Below are 7690 nucleotides of genomic sequence, written 5' to 3' on the forward strand. Positions count from 1 at the left end.
TTCTATTATTACTTGAATGTGTCATTGGATATGTAACATACTAGCGCACCTTCTGTTGCAGTCTGGTAGGGTTCTTAGAAATAATATCAGCTGAGGGAGTCTGAATCTAGTGAGTTAATAGAGGTTGCTAGCTTTTCACCAGTGATGATAAATATGAAGACTTGAAGACTCTCTAGAAGGTAAGGTTCTTTTTCACGTAACGTACCGTAAATTATGGTACTGGGTGTTGACCTAACATATATAGCCATTGAATTCGTTAATGAGGTAGTCAATGCCAGGCGATTAACCCCGCCAGTTGGAAGCTCTTCACGTTTGTCTTTGGCTGCAATAAGTACAAACATAATGTTATGCCCTAACCAAAGGATTTAATTTTTTCCTTTGCAGAAAGTGAATATTGGCTCTTGTTGTTTGTGATAAACGTGAAGCAAGAGATTCATACTACGTAGATGCAGAATGGCTGGACACTGCAACTGGTTTCTAGTGAAACTGGCTGTTGATTCACACACTCTTGTAGAGGTCATCCCTGTGTGCAGAGTGCAGGTTGTGGCCTCCTGCTCAATGGCAGGCATAATGCTTTAAAGGAGAAGAAGAGAGCTAAACCTTCTCCGGTGTGTATTGGCAACGCCAGAAAAGATACTGCAAAGTCTTTTACCTCTTTCTTTCCCCATTTTGAATGCGATTGCTACCTCGTCTTGTGTGCGTACGATCCTGGCTCACTCCCTGAGAAGTATGCAATGAGGCCTCCGATCGGCGTTGGTGGGTTTATCATGTTCTGGTAGTGTGTGGAGTTCCCCCGCACAGGTTTCCCCATAGATCGCCACACCCCATCGGAGGTTGGAAACTCTTCTCCTTGTGTTAAAGGGAGTTGGTGAGGTGATCCCAGTTGTGACTCCACCTTCATCCCCAAACCCAAAAGGACTGAAGGCACGCTCGTCGGCATCAGTAACATTCCTAAGGTTGGTTCTGGGGCAGAAATCATCGGTGCGTGTTTTCCACATGCATTTTTGACATATGACTGTCAGTTGAACACATTCAGCTGTACTGCTCAAAATGTGTAAATTAGCATTGGAAATTGTATCTCGGTGGTGAATCAATTGCTGAAATCTTGATGTTGATGATGCTTTCTTTGGTATCTATATGAGGTCTATATTCTAATTATCTGTTTTATTTGTGAATGGTATGCAGTTGTGATAGAATGAGGATTTTAGAATACTATTTTTAATCATATTAACCCTTTTACCCTCAAGCTATTTGGAACTTTCTAACCCTTAACCCCCAAGTGTGTTTTTTTTTCAAGCACATTTTGCAGTATATTTTTTTTAAATTGCTCTAACAACCTTAATTTTCGTCATAGAGAGGTCAGGTTGGTCTCATTCTTTTGGAAAATGCCTGAAGTTTCTTATAAAATTATCAAAAATATGCAAAAAAATGTAAGTAGCAGTTTTTTGCAAGGACGTACTGGTACGTCCATGGGGGTAAAGGGATGAGTTTTGTGAAACGTACCAGTACGTCCATTGGGGGTAAAAGGGTTAATTTTTTTTTCAATTAAATATTTATGATGGGGCTGAATGACATCGATCACAATGCTTGACCTTTCGCCTAAACTTTATAATGCTTTCCTTTTGAAAAACACTTTTTAAGGTTTTATTTCCAGAACTTTCAAGCACAGTGTCATAGATCAGACATTCTAATGTTTTCCCCATACTTCATTATTGTAGTCTGGTGCACTGTAGGCATTACTAAAGGGTCTTTGCAGTATCCCTTGTGCCCTAGTTGCATCTACTTTTCAGCCTGGTTGACCTTTGTTCCTGCTCTCTTCATATTACAACTGCAAGGTTTTCCTCCAGAAGCCCGTGTAGAATTGCCTCCTTGCCCCAAATAGCGGCACAAATGTAATTTTTTTCTGGCTAGCAATTTTCTGTTCCTCTTAGGATAAATCCTTTGGCAACTTCCATGAGCCTCAGCTCCATTGAGGAATTACTACTGTCAGTGTACCTCACATGGTGCACTGTAGAAGGGCCTTTGTAATGTCCCTTTGTCCCCTAACAACACTCACTCTTTGGTCTTCTACTGTACCTTTGTTCCCTCTTTGCTGTTCAACTACTTTTAACTTATTTTTCATCAAACAACTGCTGGTTTTTTCCCCAGTTGAACCTAGGCATTGAATGGGTAACAATTCATGGGCTTCAGTTATCTCATTAAAACTACTCTTTAATGATAGTGATATGTTGTAAAGATAAGAAATAAAAATGAAGGGGAAGGAGAGTGACATGGTTAATAATGAAAGATTTTAAGAGATGGAGCACAAGGGCTTGAAAACTCTTAATGGATACTGCTTTTTAGTACAACTCACATGTACTATATAAACTACTGAAGATTCTTTGCACCATTCCCTTGGAACCTATCTGCACCCATTAGTTAGCCTTCTATACCTCTGTTCCTGATTCCTTTCTTCCATAGTGATATCTAACCTTTGTGTTTTTGTTTCTTAGTGAAAATATGTTATTTTTATTAGTAAAATAAATTTTTGAATATACTTACCCGATAATCATGTAGCTGTCAACTCCGTTGCCCGACAGAATTCTATGGAGGGATACGCCAGCTATCACAATACTAGAAGGGGGTGTACTCACCAGCGCCACCTGTGGCCAGGTACTATAGTACTTCTTGTTGACACCTCCTCAATTTTTCCTCGGTCCACTGGTTCTCTATGGGGAGGAAGGGAGGGTCGATTAAATCATGATTATCGGGTAAGTATATTCAAAAATTTATTTTACTAATAAAAATAAAATTTTTCAATATTAAACTTACCCGATAATCATGTAGCTGATTCACACCCAGGGGGGTGGGTGAAAAAACCAGTGTACAAGACTAAAGGATAGCTAAGTATCCCGTATTTCATATAATCAGTTATCCACAATAACAATGAAATAATAAGTACCTGGTAAGGAAGTCGACTTGAACCGTTACTCTGCCTTTAATAAGATCGTCTTCCTTACTGAGCGCAGCGTTCCTCTTGGGAGGCTGAATCAACTCAAAGGTGCTAAAGTATACAGGGCTGCAACCCATACTAAAGGACCTCATCACAACCTTTAACCTCGGCGCTTCTCAAGAAAGAATTGACCACCCGCCAAATCAACAAGGATGTGGAAGGCTTCTTAGCCGACCGTACAACCCATAAAAAGTATTCAAGAGAAAGGTTAAAAGGTTATGGGAATGTAGTGGCTGAGCCCTCGCCTACTACTGCATTCGTTGTTACGAATGGTCCCAGGGTGTAGCAGTACTCGTAAAGAGACTGGACATCTTTGAGATAGAATGATGCGAACACTGACTTGCTTCTCCAATAGGTTGCATCCATAACACTCTGCAGAGAATGGCTCTGTTTGAAGGCCACTGAAGTAGCCACAGCTCCCACTTCATGTGTCCTTACCTTCAGCAAAGCAAGGTCTTCTTCCTTCAGATGAGAATGTGTTTCTCTAATCAGAAGCCTGAATAGTAAGAAACTGAGTTCTTAGAACTTGGAAAAGAAGGTTTCTTGATAGCACACTATAAGGCTTCTGATTGTCCTTGTAAAGGTTAAGACCTTTTTAGATAGTACCTAAGAGCTCTAACTGGGCAAAGTACTCTCTTCAGATCATTCCCCACCAAGTTGGACAGGCTTGGGATCTCGAACGACTTAGGCCAAGGACGTGAAGGAAGCTCGTTTAGCAAAAACCGAGCTGCAAGGAACATGTAGCCGTTTCAGATGTGAAAACAATGATCCTGCTGAAGGAGTGGATCTCACTTACTCTTTTAGCTGTTGTCAAGCACACGAGGAAAAGAGTTTTTAATGTGAGGTCCTAAAAAGAGGCTGATTGGAGAGGTTCAAATCTTGATGACATAAGGAACCTTAGGACCACGTCTAGATTCCAGCCTGGAGTGGACAACCGACGTTCCTTTGAGGTCTCAAAAGACCTAGGGAGGTCCTGTAGATCTTTGTTGGTGGAAAGATCCAAGCCTCTGTGGCGGAAAACCGCTGCCAACATACTTCTGTAACCCTTGATCGTAGGAGCTGAAAGGGATCTTACTTTCCTTAGATATAACAGGAAGTCAGCAATCTGGGTTACAGTGGTACTGGTTGAGGAAACTGCATTGGTCTTGTACCAGCTACGGAAGACTTCCCCTTGAGACTGATAGATTCTGAGAGTGGATGTTCTCCTTGCTTTGGCAATCGCTCTGGCTGCCTCCTTCGAAAAGCCCCTAGCTCTTGAGAGTCTTTCGAAAGTCTGAAGGCAGTCAGACGAAGAGCGTGGAGGATTGGGTGTACCTTCTTTACGTGAGGTAGACTTAGAAGGTTCACTCCTAGAGGAAGAGTCCTGGGAATGTCGACCAGCCATTGCAGTACCTCTAAGAACCATTCTCTCGCGGGCCAGAGCGGAGCCAAACAACGTCAGCCGTGTCCCTTTGTGAGAGGAGAACTTCTGAAGTACCCTGTTGACAATCTTGAACGGCGGGAATGCATACAGGTCGAGATGGAACCAATCCAGCAGAAAAGCATCCACGTGAACTGCTGCTGGGTCTGGAATCGGAGAACAATACAACAGGAGTCTTTAGGTTATCGAGGTAGTGAACAGATCTATGGTTGGCTGACCCCACAGGGCCCAAAGTCTGCTGCAAATATTCTTGAGAAGGGTCCACTCTGTGGGGATGACCTGACCCTTCCGTCTGAGGTGATCTGCCATGACATTCATACCGCCCTGAATGAACCTCGTTACCAGTTAGCTTTCGATCTTTAGACCAGATGAGTAGGTCCCTTGCGATCTAGAACAACTTCCACGAAAGAGTCCCTCCCTGCTTGAAGATGTAAGCCAGGGCTGTGGTGTTGTCAGAGTCCACCTCCACCACTTTGTTAAGCTGGAGGGACTTGAAGTTTATCAAGGCCAGAATAACCGCCAACAACTCCTTGCAATTGATGTGAAGTGTCCTTTGCTCCTGATTCCATGTTCCCGAGCATTCTTGTCCGTCCAAAGTCGCACCCCAGCCCGTGTCTGATGCGTCCGAGAGGAGACGGCGGTCGTGTTTCTGAACAGCCAAATAGACTTCCTTGAGAAGAAAGCTGTTCTTACACCACGCGAGAGAAGACCTCCTCTCTTCGGAAACAGGAACCGAGACCGTCTCTAGCGTCATGTCCTTTATCCAGTGAGCAACTAGATGATACTGAAGGGGGGGGAGGTGGAGTCTCCCTAACACGATGAACAGGGCCAGCGATGAAAGTGTCCCTGTTAGACTCATCCACTACCTGACTGAGCATCGGTTCCTTCTCAGCATGCTCTGGATGCATTCTAGGGCTTGGAAGATCCTTGGGGCCGACGGAAAAGTCCGAAAAGCTCGACTCTGAAGATCCATACCCAAGGAGACAATGGTCTGGGATGGGACGAGCTGAGACTCCTCAAAATTGACCAGGAGGCCCAGTTCCTTGGTCAGATCCATAGTCCATTTGAAAATCTCCAGACAGCGACGACTTGTGGGAGCTCTTAAAAGCCAGTCGTCTGACGGAGCCGGACACAAGATCATGGTACTGCTGCACTGTCTGTGAACTGTCAATCATGGGCAAGCGAGGAAGTACAGTGACAACCCGAATCTGTCTAGACTGTCTGGTTCGTACAGACAACTCCTTATCGGGTTGCTGAGGTTGCCGCACTGCGTCACAACAAGTCACTTCTGTTGGTTGTTGAACGTCTTCCCCGTGACACATTGACTCCGTAAACAAAAAATCCTCTAACAAGGACTAAGCTTGGACTGCATGTCTTGCAACACAGCTCAAGGTCTATGGGAGCAGGTGTGGTAACAGACGGGATTAGCGACTGAAGTGGAACCATTACCTTCCCTGGAAGCATGTTATGCTTAAATAAAAGTCCATAAGAGGCTATGCAGCTAAAGGCTCCCTCCAAATGACAGAGTCCTCAAGGGAATATCAGAAGGAGGGAGAAAAGAACTTTCTCATCTACAGGGACCATATCCTAGAAAAGCTAAGTTCTCTCAGTGAGGGTTCACTGGTGCAAAAGCAGCAGACTAGAAGGCAACGTTATGAAACTGCTTGACAGTCTAGTGAGTTGGCAACAACCAAAGATGTGTGACTGAGAAACATGCGGTAAGGTATGCAGAGCATGTTGTATGCAGAGTATGCTGTATGCAGAGCATGCTGTATGTAGAGCATGTTGTATGCAGAGCATGCTGAATGCAGAGCATGCTGTATGCAGAGCATGTTGTATGCAGAGCATGCTGAATGCAGAGCATGCTGTATGCAGAGCATGTTGTATGCAGAGCATGCTGTATGCAGAGCATGCTGTATGTAGAGCATGTTGTATGCAGAGCATGCTGAATGCAGAGCATGCTGTATGCAGAGCATGTAGTATGCAGAGCATGCTGTAAGCAGAGCATGCTGTATGTAGAGCATGCTGTAAGGTAAGCAGAGCGTGTGCATGGCGTTTAACATTTCTCAGAAATTCCATGACCAGTGCTAGAGTGCTTTATGCATGCTTGCATGGGGTTTAAATATCAACATAATATTTACCTTACATTCATAACTCATGATTCATATTTTTTGCCATATTCTGCGATATTGTTAAAAATATATTGCAAGGAATACAAATATATTTTTATAAGTAATACAAATAACCTCCATTATCATAAGGTTTGAAAATGGAGGTAAGGAATGCTGAACAGCAGAGTCAGAACGAGCTGGAACAACAATAGTTGTGGTTTCCTCTTCAAGACTCTGTTGAGGGAACACCTGAGGCTCAGTCTGCAAAGGCTGATCAAAGGAAGTAGCAGAAGGTAGGCGCATGGGTGGAGGAGGCTGACTCCTGGCATGAGTGGCTGAACCCAAGGGTTGCGCTTGCTGAGCGGTTGGCGGAAGCGGAGTAGCAAGTTCCTGTTCCTGTGGTGTGAGCGGAGCGCGATGAGGTAGAGGCTGCGCAGAACAAGGTAAATGACTCGCAAGCTGAGGCTCCTGAGGCGCAAGGCTAAGGTGTAGTGGTGCTTGCCTTGTGGAGGGTTGAGCTCGCTGCAGCGAGAGCTGAGGAGACTGACTCAAGGACGGGAGAGGTTGTTGTACCTCAACCGAGTGTTGCATCACTGGTGGAGCAGCAAGTGGAGGCGGAGGAAGAGAGGTATAATCCTCCTGATCCCATTGTAAAGGTTGCCTTAAAGAAGGCGGAGGCTGAACACCACTGGGAACAGCAAACTCAGAACGTGGCTCAACATCGTACGCCTGGCAGGTGGTACTGCGATCAGGCGGAGCGAGCGCAGGCGGAGGGAGTGTAGGCGGAGGCGGAGGCGCAACACTCTCAGCCCGACACTCACGCATCAAGACCGAAAGTTGTGACTGCATGGACTGCAGTAGAGTCAACTTGGGGTCGGCAGACACTAAGGTCTGCTGAGGTAAAGCCTTAACAGCAGAGATCTGTTGCGGCAGAACCTTACTCCTCTTAGGCGGAGTGCATTCAACTGATGACTGAGGAGAGTCAGAGCTAACCCAATGACTGCATCCGGGTTGTTGAACTCTAACTTCGTACGTCTGGCATATGTCTGGACTTTACGTTTAAGAGGTCTTGAGACCTGAGACCAGCGTTTTCTCCCCTAAATTACTTCTGCAGACGAGCAAAATAAGGGCTCAATCGTCTGCGGGTGGGAGTGACGGTCTCGGTAA

Source organism: Palaemon carinicauda, chromosome 16 (assembly GCF_036898095.1).
Source record: "Palaemon carinicauda isolate YSFRI2023 chromosome 16, ASM3689809v2, whole genome shotgun sequence".
Lineage (NCBI taxonomy): Eukaryota > Metazoa > Arthropoda > Malacostraca > Decapoda > Palaemonidae > Palaemon > Palaemon carinicauda.